General features: G+C 38.4%; 1 protein-coding gene across 2 annotated transcripts in view; it reads left to right on the forward strand.

Moving 5' to 3' along the window:
* Positions 1-19,828, forward strand: part of GNAS (GNAS complex locus) — a 132,650-nt gene that overhangs the window by 62,239 nt on the left and 50,583 nt on the right. The gene's annotated exons all lie outside the window — the stretch shown is intronic.

Genomic DNA, 19,828 nt, shown 5'->3' on the forward strand with positions numbered 1-19,828 from the left:
TTTTTAACTGAATGCAGAAGGTAAAGTTACATATAGTTAGGTAGAGAAAATAGAAATATTCTGTATTTGTTATTCCTTACCCAAAGAAAGTGTGTTTCCATCCTGGATAATGCTGGAAACAGAAAAGAAAGTTTGGTGTGTGTTAGAAGGGCAAATACTGGGATCAACTCTGAGTGATTCTGTGTTATTGTTGTGAAAATAGAATATGGGTATTTTCAATAAACACTGAAGAAAAATCCCAGAGGATATCCTGTGAGAAACTATGGGAAACACCAATTTATATAACTTATTTATAATTATTGCTGGGAGGGGTGATCTGATAAGTTGTACTTCAGAAATTTGTTTCAGTGCAGCTGAACGAGAGAGAGTCCCGCAGGAGTCAGAGTTTAGATTGTATCTGTGAAATTGGAAAAGGACTCAAAAGCCAATTAGTTAAATTACCTTAGTATGGTTTGGGATGTTTTTGTGGCAAAAAGACAAATGCTGTCTTGGACTAAAAAAAAGGGAAAGTGAAATGTAAGTGATAAAAGGAACTTCCAAATCTGATAAGAGTGTTATTAAAATAGTATATCCCATGCTGGGGCCTTCACTTCATGAAAGATGTGGAATTATTGGGAAGAACTTAAAAATAAAAGGGAGCTACAGGAGTTGTCCCAGGTCCAGAGAAGGGGTGTCCAGATGTGAATTTATGGCCACACAGAGGTGGTGCTGTGTGAGGAAGATGCCTAAAAACAAGGGCAGGCATGAGACTGACTTCCTTAACATTGAGATACTTTATTTGAAATAATTTGTTGGGAAAGTGAAGCTTAATTCGAGCAATCTGAGGGAGGTAGGGTTTATTTTTAAACCTTATTTCAATCCACCTGAAGATCCAGGTGTGTGTGCTCACTGTGACCTTGGGCAGCACAAAGTCTGATGCACACGCTGCAAATTCTTCCTTTTCCTACCCTGAACATTTTTATATATTTGCAATTCTGTGTTGGGGTTTGAAGCCTTTAAATCTTTCAGCCCCATGTCTGCTCACAGGCATCAGAGAGGTCGGGGAGCGTGGGGCTTGACTTTTGGTTTTCTTTTTTTTCCTTTAAAATAATTCTGCTGCTTGTTTTGTCACTGTTTCACTTCCTCCTGAAGCATCAAAGATTGGGCAGGGTCTAAGGTGATGTCAGAAGATCCTCTTTTGGGCCAGACTGGTTGATTCTTCTCAAATGATGAGATAAGAAACTCTTTCATGAGGGACTGCTAGGCTTGGTTCCATCTTCTGCTCGAGGCTTTCTCGACCTCCTTGGATGATTAGAACAGAATTTTTGTAAGCAGTTCTCTGTCCTTGCAGAGAACTGAATGCTCAATCTTACCCCATTTCAAATTGTGACCTTCAGAAATAGTTGTTTTATTTGAAATTTCATCTCAGCACTGAAGCATAGGGAGAAGCACAGTGGCTTGTGATACAGTGAAAGGCAAACTGAAGTATTCAATTATCCCCTCTGGCCTAAAATTCTACAAAATACTTACCAAATATCTGTGTTTCCCAACTGTTCCCTGCTGTTCCAAAGTGCTAGCCCAGGTCAGAGCTCTGGTTCTGAAGTCTGTTCTGTAGAGGGAGATGTGTGTGTGGCTGACTGGATTTAGTGCTATGATTATGGATCTCTGTACCTTGAAAGAAACAGCAAAATTTCACCTTAGTGTGGATAATTCAAATCAGTATAGCTATAGTTTGAGTGCATTAGTGTCTCCTAATGAAACTAAATATAGTTCTCTTCAATTCCATTCATTCTGGACCTTATCTCTCCTTCTGATATGTCTCACTAGTTGCCAAGCAACCTCAACAGTAGTTCTGCACATCCAGCAGCATTAAAAAAAAAGTGAGTAGTTGTTGCTGAAAATAAGATGCCTTCTGATGAGATGAATGAAGAGAGTTACGAGGGAAGGAAATGGGGAGTGGCAAGTTTGGAGCTGATGTTCTGAAAAAGCTAACAATATTTAGCACTTAAGTAGTGCTTTTTATTTTCCAAGCACTAATCAAGCAATCGTAAGATTATTAAATAAAGACTATTTTTTTTTCCTTTCAGTGAGTGATGCACAATTCTGTTTATGCTTCCTAGAGCAGAGGGCAGGGTTTGATCCCAAGAGTGAAGGAGTTTAGTATATGTATTTCTTTCTCTGACCTGTATTGACTTCCCATGTTTCTAGTTGGACTGCAGATTATCTGCAGGGTTTGGGAAGATTTTGTTTGTGTGTTTGCTGATACACAGCCAGCACTCTATATTTATTTCATGCAGATGCACCTGCAGTGTTTTAGGTTTCATTAAAATATTTATAACCTGCAAGGCCTTCCAAACTAGAAGTATGAAAGATTGTGTGTAGGTCCTTTATTACTTGATAGTGCTGTAATGCTTATAAAAGAATAAATAGAACTTACTTTTATATTCTGTCTCCTGTGCAAAATGTGATCTGAGAAGCAAACAAACTATCATAGAAAAGCAGATCATGGCAGAAGTGAAAGCTGATTTGGGAAAATGTTTCTGGTTTTAGGTTATTCAAAAGCAAAACTTTGTGTTTCACGTAGATTGACCAAAGCAGCATTACTGAGGATACACTTAAGTTAGAAAGTATCTGAGTTAAGATTGCCATAATTTGAATTCTTTTTAACTTACCACACCATTGCCGGTGATTGCCTATATAAAAAGGTGATTTTAACTCCTAAAAAGCAGTTTAAATTTCCCTGTCACAACCTGTCTGGAGTTACCAAGTCGTGTGCTGTGAACAGACAGCAGAGATCTGGGCTGTGCTACAGGTGCTGGTCCAGAGCACTGCTGGCCCCAGTCACAGTTCAGTCCTTTCCTTCCCACTCATTTTTTCCCTGAAGATGGTGGTCTTAGGAAGATGCTTATTCCATTTCTGAGAGGGTAGTAAAGAAGGGATGTGCTGCAAATGTGTGAGAACTGGGGATGTGTCAATTTATACCCAAAGTAGGATGTGTTTGAGTCACACCCTCCGTGTCTGGGGCACACAGATCCACGTGTTGGACATGCTCCAGTGAGGTTTTTACACCCATTTTTACATGCTTTGTGCTCAGTGGTTACACACTGCACCACATGGCTGTTTTGACACTATTCAGGATAGAATGAGCAGGATTATTCAGGAGGTGTTTGCTGTGTGATGCAGATAAACACAAAAAAATTGAAACTCAGTGTGCAAATCCACAATTTATCCTTGCAAGGTGGCTTCCTGCTCTCCTGTTCCACACAGGGAAAGGTGTTTTACAGGCAGAGTGGTGCTTGGAGCTGCTGCTAACAGAACATGCACACTTTGAATCAGTCTGTGTGCTCATCTCAGTCACAAAGCAGTGCCTGCCTGACAGGAGCTGGGTTTTGCTCCCTGTGAGGAGTGGGGAATTATTCTCCAGTTGCAGTGAATTTAAGGTGCTGGTTGTCACTTTTAATGTGAGGACTAGAAACAATACTAGATCATTGTAAGCTTAAGGATAAATTGAATTAAGGAGGGTATCCAAAAGAGTTATACTTGCAAATGGCTAAAAAGCAAATGAAAAAACATCCCAATGTTACGTAGTATTTTTACCATGATCAACTTCTAAGGGTTATTTGTGTTGGACTAAAATTTCTTTTGACATTCTGCAGCTAATAGAGGTAATTTAAAGATAGAAAAATAGTCTGTGTGTGTGATACATATACATAAACTGTTTGTAGTGGTGATATTTTTATCCTCATCTTCTAAGAGAAGAAGACCAGTCCTAGTTCATACTTTTTCTGTAATGCATAAAATACGTGGATTTTGGCAGCTGCCTCTTGCCTCTAGGCTTGTCAGTAGGTTTGTCCATGCAAGATGTGGGTAATTACTGTATGTGTGTATATATGTGTGTGTGTGTGATGTGTTATTTGCTGCACCAGTATTGCCATGTAAACTCAGCTGCCCTTTTTTATATATATGTATTCTCTGTATATCTAGTTTTAAAAGGGTAAATATTATAAACTGGTTGCTCAAGAGCAGCACGCTATAAAAGAAGTAATAAGCACATCAGTAAAAGTGTTGGAGGTGGTAATAAAACTGCACTATAATCCTTCCACCAATTTATTGAATTCTAACTATAGTTATCTATGACAACTGCTGCATGTTGTGCATTAACCCTTTGTAAGTAGCTGTATATGCAGTGGTGTTTAGTGTGGCTTCACTGCCTTAAACTTGAGGTTTTCAAGCAAATGTGTCATCTGATTTGATGATAGTTTGCTTGTTGCTTTTCTCATTTCATCCATCTTTCAGCAAAACAGGACACTCAGTTACTTTGGGGAGAATATCTTTGTCACAAAAATAAATGTCCTTTTTGTAAAATGAAAGTAAACACATGACTTATTTCAGATTTGTCATCAGTGTCTTTCAAAGTAATAATACTGCAAAAGGTGATAAATATTTAAACATGGCCATCTCTGCTTCATTGGAACTCACAACTCCTGTGCCCTGTTGGGTATCCAGGTGTGTTCTGACTCCCTGAGCCCTTTCCAGGTGCTGAATGTTCACCAAGAGCTGGACCCTGTAAGCTCAGGAATGCAGCTGGCAAGTTGGGTTGCAGATGTATGATACTATGAGGTGAAACTGTAAAGTGTAAAAGCATTATTTCTTATTAAATATGATAAGTCAGCTTAGTCTAAGGTTTAAATTTTCTAAATTCTGTCTTCCAGAAGATGATAGTTTATATTTAAAATGTCCTAAAGTTTCCTGAGACTATTGAATTGTGTTGGAAGTTGAGACTACAGCTTTTTTAATTCAATTGTTTGTTGCCTTGGCACAGGAGTTTCTGTAGATCTAGTGAGTGTCCCTGAATTCCAAGAAGATCCTTAAAATGGCAAGCAATTACGTTTGAAGTTTGGATCTCATGATGTCAATACAGATATGTAGTAAAATATTCCAGGGTGTGGTGATACTTAATCATTAATGATTGAGACTTGGGGCATTTCCTGAATATTAATGCTGGATATGAATGTTGATTGCCTACAGTGAAATTATCACCCAGATACTTCTTCTCTCCTTCTCTTTTTTAATTGATTGCTAATGCAGAAGGGAGAAATGCAGAGCTAGGTCAGACATATATTTGAAATACTCCTGAGGCACAATGCTCAAAACAGAATATTTGCACTACCTTCATACCTTGTGGATTTCATAATTATCATGTGGTGTGAAAACGGTTATTTTAATTTTTTTTTACCTTCTAGTGACTTAATCTGTAGCTACACAGCTCAGGCTGTAAGTTTTTTGCTGGGATTCCTTCCCTCAGAATCAATTGGTAGAGTTCAGCATTATCACAAGCTTCTGGTTTCAAATGATGAAGCTGATGTAGAATTTTCTCTAATTGTGTAAGTTTAACTGCCACTAAAGGTAAACTGATACGATGCCACACCTTGGATGTACTTTAATACTTAATCTGCCCCTTAGGAAAGGATTGACTAGCTCATGTCAGTGCAGTGCTTTATAAAAAACTTACTCATAAAAATGTTTATGGCTAGCTTTGCATCAACATTTTTAGAGAAATGTAACCTTTTGCTGCCAACACCAACTGTTAATAACCTACTAAAATACAGAGCATAAACTTTTATAAATGTGTTTGGAACACACAGCATGTGCTGTTGGTTATGTTGTGCTCTGTAAGTCTCAACTGCTCTTAATTCCTGCACAAAAGCACAGGAGGAGGTGCCAGTGAATATCACTGTGCTGTAGGTACATTGGTGTGCTTATCTGATTTCCAGGTAGTAAATTCGTTGGGTATTTCTGCATGTTGTTTGCATGTGTTGAAAATACACTCTTGTACCTGGTGGGAATAAACTTGATTTATCTTTTTGTGAAACTTCCCACAGAGAGAGAGGTTTTTCAATCCTATATGTTAAACATTTGTAGGGAAAGCCTCATCCCTCCTGTATGACAGTAATTGCTACAGCAGAGTCCATTCTCCCTTCTCCTCCCAGTAGCTGGGAAGTCTCTTCTTACCCCATGGCTAAGAAGCAGCTTCTCTTATTAAAATTAAAAAATGTTTTGTGTAGTCTGTTTTATGTATCTCATCAATAATATATTTTAGAATGTTGTAGATACTGATGATTCACCAAATTCTTTTAATCAAATCTGTGGTACTAAGCACACATTTTCTGCAACATAGTGGCATCTGGTCTGCTGAAATTTCTAGGAAGAGAATTTCTAAGAATCAGTGCAACACTAGTTTAGACCAGTGGTTTGTGTAGTCCAGTATTATGTGTCAGAAATGGCACTTGGGGAGGATTAAGGGAAAAAATATGAGAGATTTACTGTTATTCCTCTTCAAGTTCTGCCACTGACACTTCAGAAACTCCAAGAAGTGGAATTCATAACAAGTTTTGAAGTTGAGTATGTTTGTCTGTTTCTTTTAAAAAACCTAGTACTTGAATAATCTATAAAATCCTCATTTTCCTTTTGAAGTTTCAAGTTTTCCTTTGTTTCAAATAGAAGGCAAATCCAATGAAAGAGTTGTTTTGCCTGGTTTAATGTGTCTACCTTAACTGGGTCAGACAGATTCAGGTAGAACCAAACTTCTCAGAGCTTTTGCTGGGGTTCTGTTGAACCCAAGGTAGCAGTTGGTTGGATCAATAATTGTACCCAATACTGTTTAAGTCATTTGCAGTGTTACACACACTCTCTTGAGATTGTTTTCTTCAGCTGTGTGTAAGTTTGTCATTCAAACAATATTATTTGTATTTAAAGAACCATATGTTGTGAAAGTAATTGGACAATTATGATGAGGTGCTGTATATTCTAACTGATGAGCTAAGTATCAGCAAGTCATTTCTCACATAACTTTTGGCCTAACATTCTCATTCATTACATACTGTCAGCATGAACTGTGTCTTTTACTTTTTTGTTATCATTTAGAAATGTCAGGTCAGGGCCAGGACATGATAATTGTGCCATTGTCACAGTTTGGCTTAAATTACAGCAATATAACTTCCCTTTTATCAGGGGAAATGAAAATAAAAGTGCTTATTCAGGTATCATTAATTTCCAATTTTAAGCTCAGTAAAAAGTCATTCTTCTTGCAGTTTGAGTTCAAATGTATGTAGATGTTAAATACAGCAAAGTGAAAGTTTCTTCACATTGTGGCTTCCAGGCTATTTAATAAGAGCTGTTTGGAATTTTTCCAGTTAATTTATGTTGCATTAGGGAAGGCTCTAGTTTGGATGCAGAATTTGTTTGTCCACAACATGCATGAACCATTCTGGTTCTAAATGCTGGTTAACCTCCCTTGGTGCTAGAGGTGGGGTTCTCTGGAGGTCCAGAATCAGTGTGACCTGAAAGTATTGTTCTCTTACTGTGAATTTTAAGTGAATGGGCAGAATGGGAAATTCACTATCTAGGTACAAGAACTGTGCATTGTGCTTTCAAATGCATTTCTTCAGCTCCTCTGTATTGAAGGAAGATTTTTTTTTCCTACTTAATCTAAAGCAAAATTATTTCAGAGCTAGCAGTACAGAAACTTGTATTTCTCTCAATAAATTGACTCCACCTTTTCTGTAAATAGAGCCCTAGATGTCTAGAAAAAAAACAGATATTTTTGATGCCTTTCAGTTGACAGTGTAACCTAAAGTCAGGCCAGCAAGAACATCAGGTAGGCACTGTGGCCTGAAACAATATTCCTTGACACTGGTTGAAGAATTTTGTTAATGGGTTTAATGTGGTGGTGGCGGTGTCTGTGCTTGGAAGGAAGTGAGGGTATTTTTGTTGTTGTTGCCTGGTAATATTTGGTGTTTACTTACAAATACTTTTCTTATATCATCTTCACTTCTGGTAGTGCAAAACTTTTAATAACTGGAAAAGAAATTAAAATACCTTGTATCATATGAAATTTAATTATAGAAATCATTGTTAATGCTTTAAGGGCAGCTATTGCCTGATACTTGTTGATCTCTGGACCACCAGAGATAGTACAAAAATATCTGAATTTGGGCTTGTTACCAGTGTGGTGGTAGGCTTTGAGACTGATGGTTTTGGTGTCAAGTCGTTTTTGGAGAATTTGTTTACTCACAAATTTGATTTTTTGTGCTTTTGCTTTATCCTTCCCTTTTCCAGTGTTGTCTGAAATTCAGCGTGGTTCATCTCTTGCATGGCAAGTTGGTGTCAGGGTGTCTGTGTGTAAATACACTGGAACTCTGCTGAGCACATGAGGAAAGTACAGTGGCAGCTACAATTTTCATTTAGCTTTACTGAGTTTAAAGTTTAATTTGGTTGTACTTAGAGACTACCTTTCTTAAGATCGTAATTTATTGATGTGATTTTTTCATTCCTGTTACTTTGGAGGACTAAAACAAGGAAAACTTTTTCAGAAAATGAAACTGGCCAAAAACACTGACAAATTGCACAGGTAAGGTGCAATGGAAAACTTCTGTAATTTTAAGTTTCAGGAGACATAAGTGTTGTTTGTAACAATAAAACTTACAGGAGAGTCCATGCTTCCTTGACTTCTTTGCCTAAAGCAATAATCACAGAAGTTTCCCGTGAGCTGTGTAGGAAATGTGAATAGTTGTTCACTTCACAGATATGAACTATACCTTTTGCTTTTACATTGAGGGCAGCCTTAACTTGATCTGAATGACCTTTGCTGTAACCAAGCCAATGTTACTGTACCTCAGAGCTTTAGGGCTGGAACGTGCTAATCTAGAGGGGAAAGTTTTGTGTTCCCTTGCAGCGATGTTCCAGGAGCTGCTGGAGCAGCTTTGGGCTCAGCAGCACCGGGGGCAGGAGAAAACCTTTCGTAAGAAAAAGCAGGTGTTGCTTTAGACCAACAAGCTTTTTACTGCTGAAATCTTTTTTTAGAACGATGCTAAGACTTGTGCAAGATGTTCCCTGCTGGATTCTGAGTGTTGTTTGGTGCCCACAGCTTTGTCCTGGTCTGAGCACTCCAGCTATGGGGAGCATTCCACCTCATCTCGTGCCACCTGGAGATTTAGCATGGTCTTGTCTCAGTAAAAATTTAGTAGTAAATTCAGTGGTATGGCAGATGCAAAATAAATAGCAGTGCAGTCAGGTTACTAGATACTCTGTATGCAGGAGTTTTGATTTTCTGATCCAAGTGGTCTTTCAGTGGAACTAACTCACACCAAAATTTTCTTGTTTAAATTCTTGTCGTCTCATGTTATAATACACTTACTTTTTACTACACAGATATTCATAAGCTGTTGTGTGACTGTGGCATTAACAAAGCTTTATAAACATGAGGCAGGGTGTTGATCTGTGAATCCATGTGAGCTGCAAGCAGGGGTATCAGAGTGAATGGATCATTTCTGGTGGATGTTGGTAGGTTTGCTCTGTTGAGGATTACCTGCTCACTGACTCTTGTGCCAGAGGTAAGGGAAGATCAATTAACAGCAAGTGGGAATCTGGAAAAAAATATTTTAAAACCACCCTGAATGGAGAAGAAACGGCTTTGAATTCCAGTTTGGAGCAGAATTGAAGTGTGTCTGTGTTTGAATGTAGAGTAACAGCTCTGATTAACCAGTGGATTGCTGGAATCTGTGAGGACACGCTGAAGATAAAGCACATTCCTTATTTTAAAGGTGGCACAATCTGGCAGAAGCATTGGACACATTGATGTGAAATAAAGATAACCTTGGCTGTGTGTTGTGTGTGATGCTGAGGATTTCACTCAGAGACAAGCATAACCATGTTTTGGGTTTTTTTGCAAGCAGGGTCTGTGGTGGATTTTTTTTTGTTTGTTTGTTTGCTTTTACCTGAAGTGCAGCTTTGACCTCCTGAAGATTTTCTTGAAGAAAAGCTTTCTTCTGTCATAGCTAACTCTGGACTGCCTTTTGCAGACACAGTCACTTTGCCTCCTTTCCCTTCTCCAAGGATTCCAAGCTGTGGGCTCACACAGTACTGCTGAGATAGATGTGCACAAGTGAAGTAGAAATACTAGAACTCAAGTATAAACTCATTTGTTACATAAAAATAACTTTAAAACACTTCTGTGATAACTTACAAAGCTTTTCAAGTTAGAAATTTTCAAAATTACTATTAAATCTGTGAACAGTAGGAGCCCTGCAAAATTTGTTTCTAGACACACTGTTCTAATAAAGTGACAGTTTTGGTAAAAAGTGGGAACTCTGCAGTAACATAGTCTCAAAGATCTTTTTTTTTCTTTTGAATTGTGTTTAATGGAATTTTTAAGTTCCCTGGTGGTGTACTTCATTTCATCCATCTCATAAGTAGTAGTATATAATTCCCTTGCTGCAGATATTTCAGAATGCATAGTCCACACAGAAGATACTTGGTTTTGTGTTCTTTCTGCTACTTGTTTACCAACAAATAAAAAAACTCAACCAACCAGACAAAAAACTAAGAAGAAAACAATCTGTAAATGATTTCTCAAATTGTTCCATTCTTCCCTTTCTTAGCAAATTATTTTATGAGACTTGGTCACCTGTTGTGGAGCCATATTAAGGTAAAACAAAATCAAGAATCTTCTAGTAAGTGGTTTGGAGATGGAGTAAGTCACCACTGATTTAGAGAGGCTGTCCTAGCTAGAAATTTGCAGAGCAGGTGTTGGGTTTTGTTTCTTTTTCATGTCCTTAATATTGGCTGTATAAAATACTTTAAAGAAATCCTAATTTTCCTTAAAGACACATATTTGTAACACTTTATATCTGTACAGAATATACAGAATATCTGTACCTTATATCTGCACAGCTTTGCATATCAAAAAAAAATGTTGGACAGGAGTTACTGCACTATTTAACCTGTTGAATTGGACATGTATGAGACAGGTAGGAAACTGCAACCAGAGGCATCTTATTTAAGAGTGTTAGTAGTAGCTGAATTTCTGGTGTACTTAACTGATCTCCCCATTTCAAAGCAAGTGTGACAGGCAGAGGTGACTCAGAGCTGTCAAAGAAGGGCAAAATAAAAATTTGTGGACATCTTATACATGAGAACCCCTCATCATATTTTATCTTCAAAGGCTGTGGAAGAATTTACATCTCTGAGTTTACATAAGCATAGCTGAGTTCAACTTATGGTAAATTGTGCTCTCAAAGCATTTATAACTTAATTGTTCAGTGGGAGAATGCTGTATTTTCTCCATGTAACATAGGCCATGCAGCATTCTTAAAGGTTCTGGGTGTTCTGGCCCCCATCCATCACAGTACTTAAACCATGAGTAGCCCTATTAAAGTTGATAGAATTACTCATGTGCTTAAAATTAAACATGTGCTTAAGTGCTTCGATGGATTAGAGCCAAAGTTGTCAGCACCTTGCTTTGTTGTGTGCTGTGTTACACCTGCCTCTCCATGCCCTGGCCTGGGTCTTCAAGGGACACACTTTCAGATTTGCTCATTCCAATATGTAGCTGCTCTGTGTCCTAAAATTGCAGTTTATGTGCACAGCCATAGTAAATTCACGCAGGTCTGGAAGTATAAATACACAGCTACAACTCTTGGAATCTGTCAGGACTTGACAAATTTCACAAGATTTTTTTCTGGGTGTTTCAGAAGAAGTTTTATGTTAAGTCTTTACATGGAAATGTGATATCTATAATGTTTTTCAGAAGACTTTCTACTGAAATTTGTATTTTAATTAAGTGTACAGTGGAAATCACCATTTAGGTACAACAGCACGTTCATAAGAAACTTCCCAAAAACAGAGATCAGTAGGGACTGTTCTAGTTTCTGCTGATAATGCTGACTCTGTAATTCTTTAAGGCATATGAGCAAAGTTGCATAAACCTGACAGCTCTTTATCTTTGAAGAGAACTGTGGAAATCTTCCTTAGTTCAGACTTTGTCCATGGTAAAAATTCTGGATTTAACAGCTGTGAAGGAAAGATTTGATTCAGTGAAAGCAGTTCAACACTGCTGTAAGAAAATGTGGTGAACAAAGCATTTAATGTTAATATCTCTCTGAAATATTAACTTTCAGTGACAGCTGTGTAGTTTAGTAAACAGTTCCTTTGTTCCTGTCCAAATAGTTCCCCCTGTTTTTTGGGTCTACATCACCTGCATTAACTGCTTGCCTGTCCAGATTGTCATTCAGAACTTATGAACTATCAATTCTAAATCCTGCAGCATTTAGAAAATGTTAGGGGTTTGGGTCATTGAGAGTTTAATGGAATTTTTTAGATGTACCGGGGGAAAAAGGTGAAATATGTTAAATAATTCCTTTTAATTTGAGTGTGGCAAAAAACCTTGCCTTTTGTCAGTGCTAGAGGCAACCACCTTCTAGATCATCAATATCACATGCCAGAAGTGTTTCAAATGACAACAGAGATCATAACCACAAAAAAAAAATGCAAGGGATTTTCAGGACCAACCATTTTCCACCTGTCTCATCAGTGTCTTCCCTACTGCATTGCATCCTGCTTTGGCTGCTCTGTGTTTACACTTACTTGGCATCCACTGTTCCAGCCATTTTTATTTTAGGGCTTCTTTCCATTTAATATTGGCACTTAGCCAGCTGTGTACTTTTTCAGCTTTAAGCAGCACTGAGGTCATCAGCCATTATAGGAGTTATTCCTCTCATTCTTGTGCACCAACCCCCAAGAGCTCTGGGATGTGATTGCCTTCTCTTCAAAAACTTCATACCCAATCCCAAGAAATTACTGGAATGCAGGCATTTGCAAAACAGTTTTAGAGCCAAACATCATCAAATTGATGTTTCAAAGGTTGGACAAAAGTGCTTTGGAAGTGAGAAGTGAGGTGAGAGCAGGAACCCCCCCAAGGCTGCTGTTACCTGCCTGGTTTGACAGCAGAGGATGAGGTGATGAGCAGCACAGCAAATGGCCCAGATTTAACAGCAGGTGCTGTTCACCCACGTGGATGCAGTGCCTGGGCACTATACACTCCCACCATAGCATTTTTTCTGGGCCTGCAGAGATCCAGGAGAGCCCAGGAGGTTGGTTGTGCTCTGAGGAGTGGCTGTACAAACAGCAGAGGGGACATCCCTAGAGGTGCTGTGTGCTGTGTTTCAGTGCTGCTGCACAGCTGGGCACAAGTGTTTAAAAAATGTGATGGGCAATGGACATTTCCTTTATTCTGTGTTAATAATGGCTGCATTCACAATACCTAAATAAATAATTAAAAAGGTCTCTGCTTCCTGACAGCAGTTTGATTGTCTTGAAGTAGTGAATTGTACAAGGCAAGATGATTCAGCAATTTGACTTTGAGTCCTCCCATTCCTGCCGGTTCTGAGGTGTCCTTCCAGACCAGAAAGGAATCACAGCATCCTCTGAAGGCTCTACAGCCTTGTTAATTATTGTATCGAGTGTCTAGAGAGAATACTAAACTTCTGAGGACACCTTTTAGTGCAATATGCTTTAATTACCTGTACTAAGAGCAAGAAAATGACACCGGTGTGTTCCCTCTGAATGCCTGGGGAGCTACAGGCAGGGTTTGCAATTTGCAGAGGTGTTTAATTGCACAGCAGGAACTAAAGGGCCTTTGTCAAGCTCGTACATCACAGAGCTCTTTGTGAACAATTCTATTTCCATCCCTTACCTAAACTATTGCTAGTTAATTAGTTGAGGTAAATGGAGTAGGATAAGCAGAGTTATACTTCTTAATATTGTGTCTGTGATGGTCTCTTTGTGCCACTAACAGGTACAAAGGGACTGTAAACCAGTTAAACTGGTTTTATGTAGGAATTTGCAAAGCTGAAGGGGAGCCTCAAGGTGGCTTGGAGCCAGAACAGCATCTCTGTGCCACATCCACCTGGGCAGGTGCTGCGAGCAGGGAGCCACGTGCTGCCAGTCCTGAACTTCATCAGGAGCAAAGTCTGCCCTCAGCCAGTCTTTGCATCAGGATATCCATGGAGGCAGAATAAAGTTACCCTTTAACCTTTGCACTTTGGGTATCACAGGGAGCAGAGATAAAATAAACCTAAAAAAATGGAGTTTATTAACGTTTATGTTCAGGGATACCTTTTTTAGAGTTTGGTATAATTTTATTGTGATGCCATTCCCAAGGATAAGAAACAAGTCACATCTCAGCCCCTAACACTGCAATGTAAATAATGATCAAAAATAAAAAAAAATCTATTTTCACAGAGCTGTGATGTGTTTGGTTTTTTTTTTTTTAATCAGCACTTCGGTAACTTGTATTTCTTGACTTTTAACTTGGAGAATGGTTCTGTCACTCCATTAATAAAGGTATCTCTTTCTGTTTGTATTTTTTATCATCTGTTCATGTGCTCATGGCTACATAGTAAGATGTGCATGTTACTCATGGAGAGAAATATTGTAGTGTAGTAAAACAAGGAGTGGTAAAACAACTTACAGTGCTTTTCACAATCTTTAAAAGGGAACTTATGGAAGCCTTTTTGTACTGTCTGCTCCATACATTATATCACTTATTGTGTGAGAAAGTGATTATGCTTCAGGGGATAATTGAACTAAGTTCTCCCAAATAATTTAGGTCACAGTTAGATCTGTCCAACATAATCAATTTTTAATTGTGTCTTTAATTCAAAGTATGGCATGAAAAAATTATTCAGCCTGTTGGGTTTTTCTTTTTTCCAAAAGGTGTTACTTATTTACAGAGAAAGCAAGTAGTTTATCCTCACAGCTGTTCTTTTTTCTAATATTATTTCCTCTGGTAGTTGAATGGCACAGTTGTTGATACCTGGAATTTTGTAGAAGTTAAAGAATTTTCAAAGTGAAGTAGGTGTTGTAGTGGAGGAAAGGTGGTGTAGGAGGAAGAGTGCAGTGGTGGGGAGGGGAATCTGCTCTGCAGGAAGGGTCTGGTGCTTCCAGGGAGATGCTCAATCCCCATGTGCTCAGAGTAACCAGCACACACTGACTGCAAAGTGATTTTTAGGGTGCACTGTGTCAGCCTCCTGTACCTTGGGTTCCATTCCATTTTACCAGGTGCTGACCAAGAACAAAGCATTAACATGGTTAGAAAATCTCTTTCAGCTCCACTGCAAGTGAGGACCCAAGTAAATCCTATTTTTGTTAGAAACTGTACAGAATTCCTGCTGTGGAGCTGCTGAGAGGCAGCTCCTGCCCCATGGCACTGCAAGGGTTTGTCCTTTCTGGGCTTGAACTGTTCAAAATAGAAAAAATCTCTTTGAAGTTGGCAGAGCATCTGAGGCATCTCAGCAGTGTGATGTAAATGGTGTTGAGTTTGCAGAAGATATGTAGTGGGTTTTGCTGTTGCATTTTAGTAGTTTTGTCTGTAAAATTGCTTCTTTGTCACAGGTGTAAGATGAATTATTTCAGCTTCACTCCCAATACTCTAGGCAACTATTTTTCCCCATTTTCAAGTGCCTTTAACTTGGCCTCTGCCCTCTTTGCTGTTCTAGCTATTATATTTTGAGGTAATTGCCATGTTCTGTTAGAAATAACCCAGGCTAAAACAAATTTATCTTTTAGCTGAATTGTAAAGTACTGCAGGATTTTTGTCATGTGGATTGGTAGCAAAACCTTAATTGAATTTCCTTGCTCATGGTCTTGTGTCTGAAGATCTTGACTGCACAGCTCTGTTTCTCTGAGGCGGATTGGCAGGTAGTGCTCTTAGTTTCCATAAGGTTCAGTAAATAAATTTCAATGCAGATTTTATGGAATATTTATTAAATCCATCAGCATATTTCACTGCATCAAAGACACTTTCTATTTAGATGAATAGGCATGTTTAAATCCCACGTGCCTGTGAAGTGCATGACTGCCTGTCAAAGAACTGAGTTGTGTTTTAAAACAAAATTGATCTATTAAGTTTTCATTGGCTGTCAGTGTGTAATTGATGAGCTTTTGAAGGTGAGCAGAAGGGGACAGCCCCTGGCTGCCTCCCTGGGCACTCACATTTGTTGGCTACACCTGAAAAAGCAGGGATGTGCACCTGTGTGAAGCACAGCTATGTCATTTTCTACCATGAAAAGTCAGAGGCAAATGAATTGCTTTGTAAGATTTTCATTCTGGCTCTTCCACTTGCAAATTGACTCATTAACTGCAGTGCTTTGCCTGGGGAAGGGAAGCCTTGCCCTGCTGCAGTTGTTGTGTCAGCAGGTTCAAGAGTCAGCGAAGTTTGACTGCTTCAGAAATAAAAGTAATTTATGCATTACACCAGTCCCTGAAGGTGATAGAGGCTGGGCTGTTTACAGCCTTGTAAAGGAGACAAAGCCTCTGTATTAACACTGTGTGACTACATTTTAATATGCCCTATTAAAATAGTCTATATATTCTCCAGAGCTGCAGAAGTCTCCAAGGCTTCCTAACACATCTGCACTGACCAAAAAATTCAAACTTCTTTGCTTTTAAGAATTAGATTAATGGTATAAAGGTGTCCCATCATCCCTGGCCATCCATCTGTGCCCCTCCCAATTCTTTATCATGTTTTGTTGTGAGAATTAATTTCAGCACCCGTTTTAAAAACTACTTTTCTACCTGGGAGATGCAGAAGGTTTCAGGGTGAACTGAATCTTTATCCTCTGGTACATTCTTTTTAAACTTTAAGTATTTTTTCCAAGTAATAATTTCTATTATCTGTGAAGTAAACCAGAAATGGACATTAAATTAGTTTGCTTTCTGATAATCTGTTTGTTAATGTGTTCTTTGCATACAATTTGTTGCCTTTTTAACAGTAAAGCTCAACCACAGGTGGAGAAGTTCTTTGCTAAATACTGATTTGGTTGGTTTTCAAGGAATATATGATTTTTCTGACCTTTGATGTCATTCTGATTTAATGTTACTTGAATTAAAATGTCATCTTTTTTTATAGTTCCTAAAATAGACTTTATTAGTTTTCCTGAAAGCTATGTGCAGCTTTTCTTTGGCCCATTTAAATATTGAAAACAGCAGGATTTGAGATTTTTCTTCTAATCCTCAACTAATAGAGTTTAATGCTTTGTTTGGCCTACCTTGCGCAGCCTAAGCAAAAGTTTTAAACAAGATTAAAAATGTGACCTTATTAACCCATGACATCTAAAGATACAGAACAGGCCTGCAGAGACATCAGTCATTGCTCAGCCAGGAGAGCATTGGTGCCATTCCCAAACTACTCAGGATGTTCCAGAGGAAAACATTTTGGCAGCCCAGCTTTTTTCTTTTGTAGTTTTGTGCCAACACCTGGGAATAAGAAATAAAAAAGGAAAGAATCTAAGTTGAATATTCAGTCTTTGTGGTTGTGGAAAATGAAAGTTTGAGTAGTTCTGGAAATTTGAGGTGCAACCTGAGTTTCTAAAAAAAAAAAAGGGTAATTTGGCAGAGCAATGGGATATTGCTTTTGTGTGCTTCACCTCATTAGTCCCTGAGTAAAGTGGATGTCACCTTTTTGCATTTCTTTGTTTTTTTGGTGAGAAGTTAGAGTTGTTTGTAAGCTGCTGTTGGATGGGTGATTGATGAACATGATGAGTTCCAGAAGAATAAAGTGTCTCATTGTCATGGAAAGTTTATGTCTAGTAAACATTACAAAACACAAAATGCTGTGATACATTCACTGCTGTGTAATAGGATTCCTTGTTTACTGGGCAGGCTATAGGGCCATGGCAACAACACCAGAAATAGGAACTCTGAGTATCCTTGTTGTAAAGATGAGGATGGTTATCAAGCACTTTGTTAATTACTGCAGGTTAACGTTTCTCCATGTTCATTATCACTTAGTAGTGAGAGGATCAGCCAGGAGGTGTAAATGTGGAAGTTTGGCTGAAATCTTTAATTAAAATAATGAGGTTTATTGTATGGCATGGAAGAGTCAGGTCAATGTGCACCTCATTGATGCTTTCAGACAATTAATAGCAAGTGTTTCAGGGAAGAGAGAATATGACAGTTTGTTTATAAACAATTCAAACTCCCTAAACTTCTCTTTTTCTAGTGATATTCCAAATTACTGCTAATTTCTTAAAAATACTGGTACCTTACTTGGCTTTCAGCATATCAAGTTGCCCTTTTGATCTAAACAAGGCAGAATTTGGATACATGTTCATTAAGTTCAAGATTCAGCTGATATTTGGAGGCAGAATAAAAGCCAGACTAATTGCTTACACTGTCATTGATAAACACTTCCTGCTTTCATACCATTATTTACATCTTTTTAATAATTAAACATGATTTTTAAAAACTGAAAGTGGGTGGTGGTTTTGCAACCATATGTGCACTGCTGAAAAACAGATTATTTGTGCACCCTAAGTCTTGGTTGTGGAATGGAGAGTTTGTCAAGACCTGGGGCAATAGAAAGCATTGCAGTTAGGAAGGGAGTGAAAAGCCCTCAGTTTTTTCTCTCTTATCCTGTGTCATTTATTTTCCTTAATTTGGTGCTTTTGGTCTTTCTTGGCTCACTGCCTTGTTCTCGTCAGCAGTGCCAAATCTCTGAACCAAAAACTGGTAATCTTTAGGAGTGAGGTGGTGAGGTAGGTAAAGAAGTCTAGGAAAACATCGAATTTTCATCTGATTATTGATCATTCAATTCTCTCTCTGCATCAACCTCCCTTGACCTTCCTGTCCCTGCCCCAAACTTCTGAGGACATGTGCTCAGTGAGGAGCTGATGTTTCGGGATAATCACATTTGTGTTTGTTGTTGTGCTGCTGATTCAGAGCCATTCCCTGCACAGCAAAGTCATCCTGCACACCATGCTTTGCTGTTTGCTTCCCCTCTGGAAGAGCAGCCCTGGCACTGCAGGTGCTGTCACAGCTGGGGAATGTCCAAGCACATCCTCCCCACCTCTGGCTAAGAGAATAACATGGTGGTGCTTTGCTTGACCCTGACTTTTATAAAAGTTGCATTAATTTTTCATTTCATAGCTGAAATTCCCCCCACTCCTGGATGTCTGTGTCTGCCTTGGTTTTGAAGCAGTACCTTTTTTTTTTTTTTTTTTTCCCCTGCTGTTCTTCTGCATTCTTGATTGGTAACTGTGCTTTCAGTTTCATTTTGGTTTTTGACTGTGAGTAATTATAGAAAGGAAAAAGTGATAAAAAGCATTTGCAATATGCATATGAATTAACTCCATAAAATGAGGTTTTCAAGCTGGGGTCATAAGCTGAGTGTGAGTTACTATCTTTAAAAGGGTAAAAAAGGAAATGCTGTTGGTACTTCATAGTCTCTGGGACACTGTGCTGGAAAATGTTAGTTTTCAAAATGAAAAAACCCTTAAATGTTGATATAAATATTCCATAATCAAAGAGTCCTGCAAAAGCAGTTCACTGATGATTAAAAGGTCACTTAGACAGTTTAGCTGGCATTTTTTAGTAATTACATGGCTAACTTGGTTTACCTCAAAGTAGTGATTTTATGCTGCATACAGCAAGAAATCAATAATGTGAAAAATTTTATCATAGTGCTTTGCAATTAAGTTACAGTTCACAGGCTCAATGCTAGTAATACTTCAGGGTGCTAATTCCTGGTTATACCAAATGTTTGATCGTGCATTTCATTTGATTGCAATATTCAGCATGGAAATTAACTGTTGTCAGATTTGACACAAAATGCACTACAGAGGGTTTGCAGTGTCCTGCTCCAGCCTGTTGGGCTGGTGAATGTGACTGCAGTTAATCCCAAATGACAGTGCTCATTCTGAGTGGTTTTCCAGCCTACTCCTCTGCCTGTAGTCAAGAGGTAATTTTTATACTTGGATTAACCCTTAACTGCTCATGGTTCACATCCAGACTGTTTGAATGTGTCAGGTTGAGTTCTGTGCTCTGGCTTCTTCTGCCAAGGCATCGTTTTTGTGCTTTAATTTTTTTGTCCTTTGAGGTTCTTTGGTCTCCTTTCATTTGTTTCTGCTTTTAGTAACTGACCCTTTTTTTCCTTTCTGTTTGTTTCCAGTGTATACTTTCCTAAAGAACTTTCACGTATGTCTAGTATTTTGCATTCAAATGAATCAAAATC

The sequence above is a fragment of the Catharus ustulatus genome, chromosome 17 (genome assembly GCF_009819885.2).
Source record: "Catharus ustulatus isolate bCatUst1 chromosome 17, bCatUst1.pri.v2, whole genome shotgun sequence".
In the NCBI taxonomy this organism is placed as follows: Eukaryota; Metazoa; Chordata; class Aves; order Passeriformes; family Turdidae; genus Catharus; species Catharus ustulatus.